The sequence below is a fragment of the Macaca fascicularis genome, chromosome 15 (assembly GCF_037993035.2).
Source record: "Macaca fascicularis isolate 582-1 chromosome 15, T2T-MFA8v1.1".
NCBI lineage: Eukaryota > Metazoa > Chordata > Mammalia > Primates > Cercopithecidae > Macaca > Macaca fascicularis.
Window position 1 is genome coordinate 88,435,828 of NC_088389.1, and position 13,412 is coordinate 88,449,239.

A 13,412-nucleotide genomic window follows, 5' to 3' on the forward strand; every position below is an offset into this window, starting at 1 on the left:
ATAAATGGATCCTATCCTACAAAGGCTTTCCATATTTTGACCCAGGATATTGTGTCAATTAGTATCAGTTGTTTGCACAATATGTGTTCTTTCCTCACTTTTAACTAATAAACCCTGATGTTTTCCTAGATGAAAACAGGTAAAATTAAAAAAATACATTCCTCTACTTCTTTGTGGTAAAGATTTCTCTGTGACTTTGCTGCAACCAATGAATAATAAACTAAAGTTTGCTGAGGCTTTTCAGAAAATTTCCTTTCTTCTTTGTCATTTTCTTCTCTCTTTTGCATAGAAAATGGGTTTGATAGCTAGAACTACTGGTTCTATCATGGAAACATGAGGAAAATGTTAAGATAATATCACATATCAAGGCTTTAATATACACATGAGCCACTGACCTCAAACTAAGAACAGCTACTTTCCAGAATTTTTGTTACATAGAAAAAAAATAAGTACATGCACATATAATTTGTTTATGGGTCTGTTTGTGTTTTCATTTACTCACAGGCCAATACTATCCCTCACTAATAGGGTAATGTTGGTCCCAAGGGATATTTATAGTTACTGGTAGGATAAAGCTAATGATGGTAGTGTCCCTTTGCTAAATAAGAGTTGCTGAAAATATTCAGGGTTTAAAAAAATGTTATTTTGTTTGCACTACTTCTTATATAGTCTAATGTGCTAAGATGTATTCATTCCTGAAGATGAGACTGTATTACAATATTCCAGCCTGATTTGTTCAGGGAATCCACATTCGAAGAGCTTCTGCTGTGCCTTGTGTTCCATGGAATAATGGTACAAATTTAGGAAAACTCACATATAAAAATAAATATAAGGGAGGAAATAAAGAAATAAACGTCAAGAATTCTATTGTCTAACAATAAGAAAGAACTTTGCTCAGCTTGGGGTTCTTTCAGAGAAAACTTTTGAAAGAGACGGTTCCTCAACAGAACTATTTTTCCTTTATTCATACTTCTACTTTCAGTTATTTCTTTACACTAATTTGTGCAAGTTTCTCTTGGTCTATATGCATAACTTATTTTTGAGTAGTTGCTCAGTTAAATGTGGTATGCTTTGAATGGAAGAACAATATTACCTGGATTAAAATAAATACACAATCAATGAATAAATACACTAGGAATTCAAATAAACTTTACATTCATAATCTCTGTGCTACAACGAGCTGAACTAATTATCCATAAACCAGATAGTATTAAGGCCTGTGTGTATAGTGTAAATAGCCCTTTTCAAAAACATGCTAAAATATCTAAAAGAAATGACCCCTCATGCTTGAAAACTATATATCTAACAATACATCCACACAATTTTCATCTTCATGGTAAGCTATGAATACCTCCAGGCATGCAGGGAAGGGAGAGAATTCTCTCTCCCCACTTTGCATGTTCCATCAGTACCTTTTGAGTGAAGTCCTAAAGACATCTCTCTGATATGCAGCTTCTGACAGGTGCCATATGTAGGCCTTGTATGAAAGAGGGGCTCCATAGAAACCATACCATTTGGGGAGTTTGCTCTGCCTGGTTGTGTTAGAAGTCTCTCCATATGTAAAGTGGAACAGCAAAATATGTCTCTAATGCAGTTGAGTTTATTGACACTCCTCCCTTTTACTTATCTAAAACTTAAGCTTATAAAAGTTGAAGAAAAGAGAGATGCAGTCATTTCCTGAACCAGAAAAGAAAAAAAAATATGTTTTATTTATGTGTTTGTTTTTCTAAGTAAGTATGGGACAGAATTTGAGTTCTGAAATTGTATTATATATTTGAGGAACGTTTTCCTATTTTTATGTAGTAATGTACAAAAGTATTTTGTCATTGAAATGTAGGACCATTAGCCATTTTGCTGATAAGCGTTAAAGTGAAATATACTTGAGACTTTGGCTATTCCTGTTTTCAAGCTGCATTTGCTCTGTGGGAAGAAAACATACTTTTCAAAAAGAGAATGTTGTCAGATTACACATTTGATATTTAAAAATCTTTAAAATAATTGTCTGACCTGATGAGCATTCCAAAGTGTAGAGTGCTTATAGTCCTAGACCCTTAAATACTGGTTGCTGGTTAGCAAATGATGGGTGATAATTCTCTTTTCTTCAGATCTAGGATAAATCACTAAAGAAAAATTGCTTTATCCCATTATTGAGAGATATTTAAGTCACATTATCATTTAAAATGTGTTTTTAAGTACACTGTTAAAGAAGAAGCAACAATGAAAAGACATTCTATTATAGTAGTATGTCGATAAGCTGTTGTATCACTTTTGCTTCTGTTAAAATGGTGCATTTTTGTCTTCTCATTTATATAAACCTTTTTCAAAATAACATATTTTAGACTATCTTATGAAACTCTGTCCCTGTGACAGATTTATCCTTAGCACTTTATTTCTAGGGACACCATACATAATTTTAAAGATATATTTATGATATATAAAGATATGTTTATCTCAGAAACCTTATATATGAAAGTATATAAATATGTGGAAAGAACCTACTTATAAAGTAGGGAAGGACAATTATTTTTCCTTATAAACTATAGTTCTATTTGTTTTTCAAAGTTATCAAGACTATGATGATATAGTACCTTAGAGGAATGGTTTGAAAAATGTGGTTGAAATAGTGGTCAGATCTTGAGACATGCATTCATTGGATGGAACTTTCCTGTATTATTGCTGCCCTCCTCTACCTTCAATCAAGCTCCACATTGGATCTTTTCTATCACAAGCAGATTCCCCGACATCTTAGCACTTGGATATACCTCTGAGATATGGTTCAAACTTATCTGTATTTTATGTTTCTGTTAAGATGTTGCATTGTTGTTATATACTACTATTATTTATGCCAACAGTGGAAGGTTCTTGACTGCGATGTATTAATAGCTCTTGGCACCAGAGCCAACCATCTCTATCTCTTGGCAAGTTATATTGCAAAACCTTAGAGTTTGCTATAGTTCAAATGTCCTACTTCAAAGGAACTAGCCCATCTCGTGCTTAAGCATGATGCCTTAAGACAACTTAATGTTATTTTCCAATAATGCTGATAGGTCAGGAACACATCTGTGGTGATAAACATAGATTTACATATATGTATATGTGCAAGTGTATGTGTGTGTGTGTGTGTGTGTGTGTGCGTGTGTATATAAACTCTTCAAACTGGTAGAGTTAAGGAAACCAGGATTTTATATTTTACTCACACACACATTCTATGAGTAACTTTTTCAGCTCTGCAAAGAACTCTTAGCAATCAGAATTTTGGTATTTTAATTAGATTGTTATAAAGCTGTCTCCGAAATCAAATTAAAAAAGTAAATTATATAGTGTTACATAAATTGCTTTGGACAAATTTTTAGCTTAAATATAAAGTTAGACAAACTTTTAACTGTATGCCTTCCCCTTTATTATGTTGGTTAAAAATGAAAATCTAGCGGCTGGGTGCAGTGGCTTACACCTCTAATCCCAGCACTTTGGTAGGCCAAGAAAGGTGGATCACCTGAGGTCGGGAGTTCGAGACCAGCGCGACCAACATGGAGAAACCCCATCTCTACTAAAAATACAAAGTTAGCCTGGTGCGGTGACTTACACCTGTAATCCCAGCACTTTGGGAGGCCAAGGAAGGTGGTTCACCTGGGGGTGGGAGTTCGAGACCAGCACAACCAACATGGAGAAACCCCATCTCTACTAAAATTAAATACAAAATAAATGAACAAATAAAATAAAAATGCAAAATTAGCCTGGTGTGGTAGTGCACACCTGTAATCCCAGCTACTCGGGAGGCTGAGGCAGGAGAATCACTTGAATCTGGGAGGCGGAGGCTGTGGTGAGCCAAGATCACACCATTGCACTCCATCCTGGGCAACAAGATTGAAACTCTGTCTCAAAAAGAAAGAAAGGAAAGAAGGAAGGAAGGAAGGGAGGGAGGGAGGGAGGGTTGGTTCTAAATATTTACCAGTTACAATATTTCACTATGAATATATGGGTTACCAATATAAAGGTAAGTGATCAACAACTATTATAACTGAGAGAAAAATAAATGAGAAATGTTTATAAGGTGAAATAATCACAATTAATTAATTCTAGTAATAAGACAACATTACTAGGTATTTAAGTAAGTTTATCATATATGAGCAAGTTTTTAAAAAGTCAACAAAATGTTTTTATAACTATATAAGGTATTAGAGGTCTTGGTTGAGAATGACCAAGTTCTAATATAGAGTACCTGACTTAAAAAAAAATTTAGATTTATGTTGTATATTTTTCTTTAAATCCTTACATAGCAATTAAAGCCAAGCAACAACTGGATAGTAAGTAGAAAACCATCTTTTAAATCCTTTCAGTGAACTTATAAAAAATTCATGTTGTTTTATAATACAGTATGAGCTGATGCAGAATTACCAGAGATTGACGGGAGGAGGCTATTCTTAGTACAAAGCAGCTGTGTTTATTAAGTAAAATTTGTCATTATAACTGCAAGTAGATTTTGATTAAATTTATATCTGAGTTCTTTTATTAATCTTTCAAGATAAGAAGAAATTACAAAAGTCTATATTTTAAGACTTTCTCACCTTGAGAAATAATTGACCACATGAATTAATTTATTAATTACTATGTTTATAAATGGAGTTATAACCTGTTAGGATACAAATACCTTAACAACATAATAATTATGCCAATTAATGGAACTTCAGTTTTATCTGCCAGGGGAAAATATATAATCAAATTATCAATGAAAGTTGTCAACTGTCTTACAATTTTATTGGTAAAAGTCTCATTTGTTATTAAATATATTTAACCCATTTTGGAGGGGTCTTCAGTTGTTTGCAATAGGCTACATATTATAAATGTATCTATCTTTATATTACCTTTTATAGAAGTTATATTGCCATAAAATTGTCTGATTAAAGTATTAAACATGTTATTACCTTTTTAAAAACCTGTGGCGATATGTTTATTTAAAATTGTAGTTGTCAAGATAAAAAATAAATATAAAGAATAACAAAAATATATTTATTTAATATATAATGATGGTAATTAACTTTTTCTTTATTGACACAATTATTTTTATTTGTGTATTATATAAATATATATAAAGAGATAATCAGAAAATACACTCAATGCATAAACTTATGATTTTAACTCTTTAATAATCAATAGACAATTACTGAAAATGCATTTGCTTTAAGAATTTGGAACATATAATCCTTTTGTGATTAAATGAAATAAAGTACATAAATGTCCTGGTGACTATATTGTACTGGAAATTTATAACACTTAAAAAATAAGTTCCGTCAGTTGGATACGTTTTTCTATGGAAATGGCAGGAACTGACTTCTTTCCTTTTGGTTGTCCTGTTCTCTCATGATGTCTTTAATCAAGGCAGCTTAGATTGATGTTACAATCCTTCTTTCCTTATATCAGCATTTAAATAATCAATACATTTTCCAACTCTTACACAGTACTATCTATGGGAATAAAATAGTATAATTAAGTCCTGTCTTATGCCACAAAGCAGACAAGTAAAGGAAGCATATGGAAAATAGTCTCTTTTTCATCCTTGAGTCAATGTGTACTGCACATTAATGTTTAATGGTTTCTTTTTTTACTTGGTTCAATTTTATTGTGCATGAACATGAGCGAGTAATTGCAGGAGCTAAAGCCAGGCAAGCTTTCCCATACACCTCTGCCAGTGCACTGACCTGCAACATCCCTGGTATTTCATTCTTTGGCCTCTGCTAAGGGGAGTCTGCCAGTCATTCTAAATTGTGCCAAACTGCATAGTAGTTTTATGATGTGAAAAACATCCATTAAGTTCTAGTTTGAGTCTACACACCACTTCATATTACTTGAAAACAAAGCCAAATTTCAACCTTAGCCCTGAGAGTTGTATACTTAAACAAATAAACAAACAAAAATTACCACATTCTTTTTGAGCAGGGAAAAATGCAACCACCTAACCAGTGGATTTGGAAGACATTACAACTTTTAGCCTAAATTGTAATATTAATATAAGCTACGAGTGTAAACTAAACATGTAGGAATGGATGAAAAGAAGAAAGTGAAATAAGATATTTTCAGAAATATTGGTTAAAAACTCTGAAACTACTACTTAGCAAATTGTACATGGGTAAAGGAATAATAAAAGATAATTTAGTGGTTTGGTTTTTTAAATCTTCCTCACACAAGATTCAGAAAGATGGTAGGCACATTCAGACTAATTGAGGATAATGGACTTTAGGACTGATAACCCAGAATTTCTGACTTTTACACAGAACACTAATTTAAAAGAACAATATGCCTAGGTCTAGTGGCTTATGCCTGTAATCCCAGCACTGTGGGAGGCCGAGGCAGGTAGATCCCTTTAGGTCAGGAGTTTGAGACCAGTCTGGCCAACATGGTGAAACCCTGTCTCTCAAAAATACCACAAGTTAGCTGGGCATGGTGATACGTGCTGGTAGTCCCAACTACTCTGGAGTCTGAGGGAGGAGAATTGCTTGAACCTGGGATGAGGAGGTTGAGTGAGCCAAGACCATGCCACTGCACTCCAACCTGGGCAACAGAGCAAGACTCCATCTCCAAATAAATAAATACACAAACCAACAAACATAGTTTGCCTCACTATGTTGATTTAATTTATCTGAACATGAAGAATTCCAGAGAAGTATTTAAAACATTGCTGATTAATTGGCAAACAATGGTAATAATGATTGCTATTGATACACCACAGAGGCAAGACGAGCCCCTCACCTAAAATTTGAGATGTCAAGATTGATGATGCCACACATGCAACAAGAAGTGATGAAATTCTTATGACTCATATTGTGAGGCTTTCTGGGAAAAGGAGGTCCGCCTCCAAAGTGGGTCTGAAAATGTCTTGACAGAGAGCAAAGAGGGTCCACAGCCATAGGTTTTAATAGTGGTTGGTGGGTGGAACTAAGATGAGGGACTTTTGTGCTCACAGAGTAGGGCTTTTATGTAGTTCAAACTTCAAGTTGGCACCAAAAAGGAGCACATAGGCTTTCTTATCAACTTGGCCCTGTGTGGGGCAGAACGGTGAAAGGAGTGGTGGAATTTGAAAGCTGTCAGCAGTCAAACATAAAACATGGAGTTAGACTTTTTATTAAAATGATAAACAGGCCAGGTGCGATGGCTCATGCCTGTAATCCCAGCACTTTGGGAGGCCAAGGTGGGCAGATCACCTGAGGTCAGGAGTTTGAGACCAGCCTGGTCAACATGGCAAAAAACCATCTTTACTAAAACTACAAAAATTAGCCCGGCATGATGATGGCCGCCTGTAATCCCAACTACTTGGGAGGCTGATGTGGGAAACTGCTTGATCCTGGAAGGCAGTGGTTGCAGTGAGCTGAGATTACACCACTGCACTCCAACCTGGGCAACGGAGTGAGACTATACCTCAAAAAAAAAAAAAAATGATAAACAATAATGATAAATTCAAATGCTGTTTTCTCTTGAAAGAATCGTCCCTAATTTGACTTGTATAAGTAAGTGCAAGATCAGGATGGAGAGAAAGGGATATTTTCAGTTCTTAGGAGCATTTGCATTAATGTGGAAAGAGTGATGCTTTGGATTTAGGGTAGTGCCAATACCAAAACTTGACTCCCTGGATAAGGTCCTCCAGGCATAAACTGGTGACCCAGGAAATGACTGTATAACTGGAGTGTTAGAAGTTAGTATTTATAAACACCTTAAACTTCTGAGAAAATAAGGTAGAAGAAGCTTGTTTAAAAAATTCCGTGATACTATATATCAAGATTCAAGATATTTATCAGGATTTTCAATTATAGGATCTGTATACTCAAAACATCATTTTAAATAAATTTGTTACACATTTTAAGAAAAAATAAGATCATGTCTCAAGTCCCTTATATGATTTAGATTGGAATCTAAAAGATAAACAGGATTAACAACTTGAAAGAATTTATTAAGTACATCTGATATATGGGAGAACTTAACAAAATGCAAGGGAGATGAGAGGGGAGAATCAGTGTTCCTGTCTTATATAATTTATAGTAAGTCAGAAAACCAATCATGTAGGAGAACTGGCGTGGGAATCATCATAAAGAAATTGTATAAAGATTGTATTTTCAAGTGTGACAAAGTTGTGTATAGATAGAGAAAGAGGGATTAACCAAAGAAAGCTCCTGAAAGTAATTGATTTTTATTCAAGCCTGGAAGAAAGTAAATGGTTACAGATCCTTGGGGAAATATGAATGAAGTCATTTCAGAACACAAAATGTTTTTCTCCATCATCTCTTTCTTTACAGAACCACTCTTCTCCTTTTCTTGTGAACAAGATGGGGCTTTCTCACCTCTCTATCCACAGTGTAGTTTCATGGCCAAGGATAGTAAAGCCAAACAAATCCTCCCATTGATTTGAACACAGTCATTGGATAGGGATAGGCACTGTGATTCAAGCTGGGCCAATCAGAGATAAGCAATTTGATTATGCAAGTTGAACAGCCTAAACTCAGATTCAGGTCTGTCTGACATCAAGGAGCTGGATTTTATATTCCATACCAGAGGTTCCAAATTTTAGTTGGAAGGCGTGTTAAAACACAGATTGCGAGGTATCATCCTCAGAATTTCGAATTCAATTCAACTGGGTTGGGGCCTGAGAATCTGTATTCCTAACATGTTTCCTGGTTACACTATAAGGGTGCTGATCTGACAACTATCTTTAGGATACCTGCATAGAGGAATAAGGAAAAGCCTGAAATACTTGTTTCAGTTTAAGTCATGTAAGATTTAGTTATTAGGAAACTTTTACGAGATTATAAGAGAGAATTTTAGGACATTATGATGAGCAATATAAATATGGATATAATCAGAAACTCACTGAAGGAGTGTTCACTGAAGGAGAAAGCAGATACATTAGCTAAATATTTGGAGGAAAACATGCAAAGAAAAGCACAAAATTTTTATGGATAAAAGAAGGAATAGACAATGAGTTGATAGCTCAAGAAAAAACAGTGTGAAGAAAGAGACGAAGTAAATACTAAAAATCACTGCAATTTAAATTTTAACAATTTTTAGTTTATATTAATGCTCATTTTTTATATAGCTATTTTTCAGCCAATTATGATTTACATACTCGATCTCACATTATAAAAATAAGTACAACACAAATTAACAGCAGCAAAAACAAGTTCAAGAACAAAAATAGGAAACAAACAGAATGTGCTGCTGAGCTCATTAACAGAATTTGGAATTAGAGCTGACATTAACAAATCAGTGTGTGAAGAAGGCTGAGTTGTAAGAGAGATCATGTCAGCTCTAGAATAAACTCTCTTAAGCCACTTAGATTTTTAAAATCATTTCTTTCACATAAGAAATACGCTGTTAAATCACATGACCTAATTTAGTGACTATACTTGGATAGATTTGGCCATGCATCTTTGTTTGGTGACAATAGTCCTATAGTTTTTAGAATTATTTATCTCTCCAAAGGAGTAAATGCTGTTCATGCCACAGAATGCTATTTCAGAGCTGGAAAAGAAATATCCAACCCAATTATGAGGTAGTTTGAGATTCCCCAGAAGGAAAAGGAGCTTTGAAGCTTTCATTTGAATTACTTAATAACCGTACTGCTTTACTATTAGTTGCTGGCTTAGGTGAAACTCTAATAGCTGGAAATAAAGCATTGCCAGTTACTAATTAGATTTAAAAGAAAATTGATATCAAATATAGGGCATGATCCAATGGTTACCTTCAAACCTCAGGTAGAAGAAGAGGAGTTCTGAGGTATTAACCTCACATTAATGAGACAGCTGACTTTTCGCTTATGTTTTTTAATTCTCTGCAGTGTACCCTGGGCCAATATTTATGTAAGCAATGCATTCTGTCTTAAGCAAGAATAGGCAGTGCTTATCAGCGTGGAGTGTGTGATTTTTACACTCAGAACTGCACAATTTCAACAAAACGTAACCAGAAAGCACATTGATTGAGCCATTCTAACTCCATTTGTAATGGATGGTAGTTAGGCAAACAGATCCAATTCCTAGTAGGATAGGGAAGTTTATTTAAAATTATTATTATGAAGTTTCTCATAAACATGAAAATAGTAAATGTATGGATTAGTCTAGATTTTAACCTAAAACAAATTGTATTCTATGCTTGAGTCAACAGCAGCAGAACAGAAGAAGAAATCTTGAAAAGACAAGGAGAAAAGGAGTAAGGCAGAAATTAGAAACCAATACAATTCTGTGACTTACAAGAGAATTTCTCTGAATTCCCCAAAGTTTTAAATGTTCACTGTCTGTGCACAGATGATGTTACACTTATATTTATACTTTTTGCTGTATCATTGCTTTAATAATTCACCTGTCTATGTATATCACAGTAATATTTGGAGTTTCTTAAGCAGACATATTCCTTAGTCCTACTTCTGAAGAATTTTGATTCTATGGATTAGGATTTGGTCCAGGAATCTGAACAGTAGTCTAGCACCACACCCGCTCACTCACAAGTGATTCCACTGTAAGAGGTTTGCTAACCACTGGAAAAACAAAAACAAAAACAAAAAAAAACCAAACTCTTTTGTACCCTCTTCACTGTTATTATTTCTCCAAATACTTGCATGTGATTTTTGAAGCCCAAAACCAACTGTTGTGTTGATTATTAAGACAAGCATACCTGTGTGAACCCTATGTCTGCTTTCTCACTTTGTGACAATAGAGGCCATAAAAAGGTAAAAGGATATCTTGGGACATATTATACCATATGCTTGGATTCACCTACAACAGGGAGAGTTGCTGACACAATGCTAGATATCAGTTTTCAACTTACTGTGTAATGAGACTGAGATGAGCTGCTGTGTTCTTGTGTAATGACATTTTATATGTAATGAGTAAAGTCAAATATATTATATTTACTTAATGGTTATCAACCATGACATCCCTGTGAAATATCCCTGTGGCTTTAGTTATTGGCTTTTTTTTTTTCTTTTTTTAAGGCTATAAAAACTCTTGCTGTGGTGACTTGATTATTTTATTTTATGGGAAACAGTATACATTTTCCAGTGCCCATTAGCAAAGTACATTTTTGTTAGACACTTTTTTTTAAGATGTTGGCATACAGTAAGCTCACCAGATTACAAATAAATGGCATTGTTGAAACAGCTCACGACAGTAAGTAGATGTAAATTTTCTAATGAATCAGCCCCATGTCATAAAATATTTAGTTTGTTTAAGGGACAGAATCAGTTGTTAAAATGGATTTTCTATGCTGAAATTTGAGAATCATCAATATGAAGCAAACAGAAACAAAATAACATTTGGACTTTTCCCCTCAATTTTTTACTTGAAAACCTGACCGAAATGCAGTATTCAACATTAAAGCAGCAGTCTGCTACAGAGTGGATGAATTTGTGATAAATGGTCCCTTGGGGTTTATAAAACATATTCTCCATAAAACAAGCCACAATATGTTTCTTCACATTAGTCAGTTCCTGACATTCAGGCTGCTGAAGCTCCAGTCCACTGTTGGTACCCGCCATCCCCCAGCTGTAAACAACTCTTTGTTTATAGCAGCAAAGCTCATACATCCATTTCAAGGTTTTACAGTGATAAAAGGCTGACTGCCTACATAAACTGAAGTGGGCTGCAATGTTGTTATTTTGTTTATTGCTCTTTTATTGCAATGGTCAAATAGTTCCTTTGAGACCAGACACCAGTTTTGTGCCATCTGCACAGTTAGTGTCAGAAAACTTGTGTCAACTGAATCACTGTGGAAAATATTTATAATGAGAGGACTAATTAAATGAAATGATGCCTCTCAAATTGAAGCGGAAATGCAGGTGATTAATAGCAAATTAAAAGTAATCTGCTTTTTTTCCCTTCTTCTTCTTTGTAGATGGTAGCATTTGCCTTTGGGAACTTTGAAGGGCGTGACTTGTGTCTGCCAACCTAGCAAGGACTAATTAAATAAAAATTTGGTCCTGTTGTGTTAAGGTTTTATGTTTCCATTGTGAAATTCATATCTGAATGCCTCTGAATAATTTTAATCACATATTTATGTTAATGGGCTATAAAAATACCTACCTAGGAAGCTCATATCAAAACCATTGCTTTTGCCTCCGAGTATGTTGTCTGAAATAGAAAGGTCAAGCACCAAATCATCATTTTAAAGTAAACTTTGGTCACACTATTATATTTAAATTAAAGAAAATATTTTATCATGAAAGTTAATAATGAGTGAAGTCATGTTTTATTCCAGACGAAATCATTGCATTTTAATTTGAAATGGGAGAATTTATCTAATATGCTGTATTTTAAGAATTTTAACTTTGGAAGATGGTCCCATAGTATAATTTTAACATGTTTTTAGAACACTGATATTAAAGTTTAAAAGATATGGAAAGAGTATTGCCATTTTTGAATCATATTACACTACAATGCTGATATGATCCTTAAACAACCTGACAATAATAGTAAGGGTTTCCCTTAATAAAATACTTTTTAGAACTCTTCTAAAAATTTTAAAAGTTTCTATGAAATTGGTTTCAAATAAAAATACATTTCACTATGAATATTGAAAAAAGATAACAGATATTTTATATTTATTAATAAAATATTCCCTTAGAAAAAATTAGGCTACAAACTTAACTGTTAACTGAGCAATTTTAATTAAAAAAAGCTTCCTAATAAAAAAAGATGAAACTAGTTGTATACTCTGAAATGCTTATAACATAGTGTTTTTACTATAAAATAGGTCACTAATGTTCAGATGAAAGTATGTATCAAATATGACTTCAAAAATAGAGATAATAATGAAAAGTTTTTAATTTAACGTTATATTCTCACTAGCCTGTGGACTATTTTAAAAAGCTCTTAATTCCCTGATATCTATATAATTTGGTGCATATTAATGCAGATGGAGGTGTTAGTTTGTATCATTTTGTTATATATGGGACTATTTATTATTAATTCATATTATCATTATTTATTATTTATAAGTGTGTGATATGAAGTTTGTGTGTACCGTACTCTTTAATACATTACTGAAAAAAAACCACCAAAAATTAGACTAATTTCAATAGAAATTAGAGAGACAGCTGAGTGTATATTCCCACTCTATGATTGTAAATTTCATCCCCAGAGAACTTTCTCATCTACAAATAAAGATACAATATAAGAATATTTTTTCTTGTCAACACCTAATTAATTGCTAAATACATAAGTGATGTACGATGGCTGGATGCTGTCTTAGTTCAATTTGTGTTGCTATCACAGAATTCCTGAGACTAGGTGATTTATGAAGAAAATATGTTTATTTAGCTCACAATTCTGGTGGCCAGAAGATTTACAATTGAGCGGTGACATCTGGTGAGGGCCTCAGGCTGCTTCCACTCATGGAGGAAAGCAGAAATGGAGCCTGTGTGTGCAAAGAGATCATGT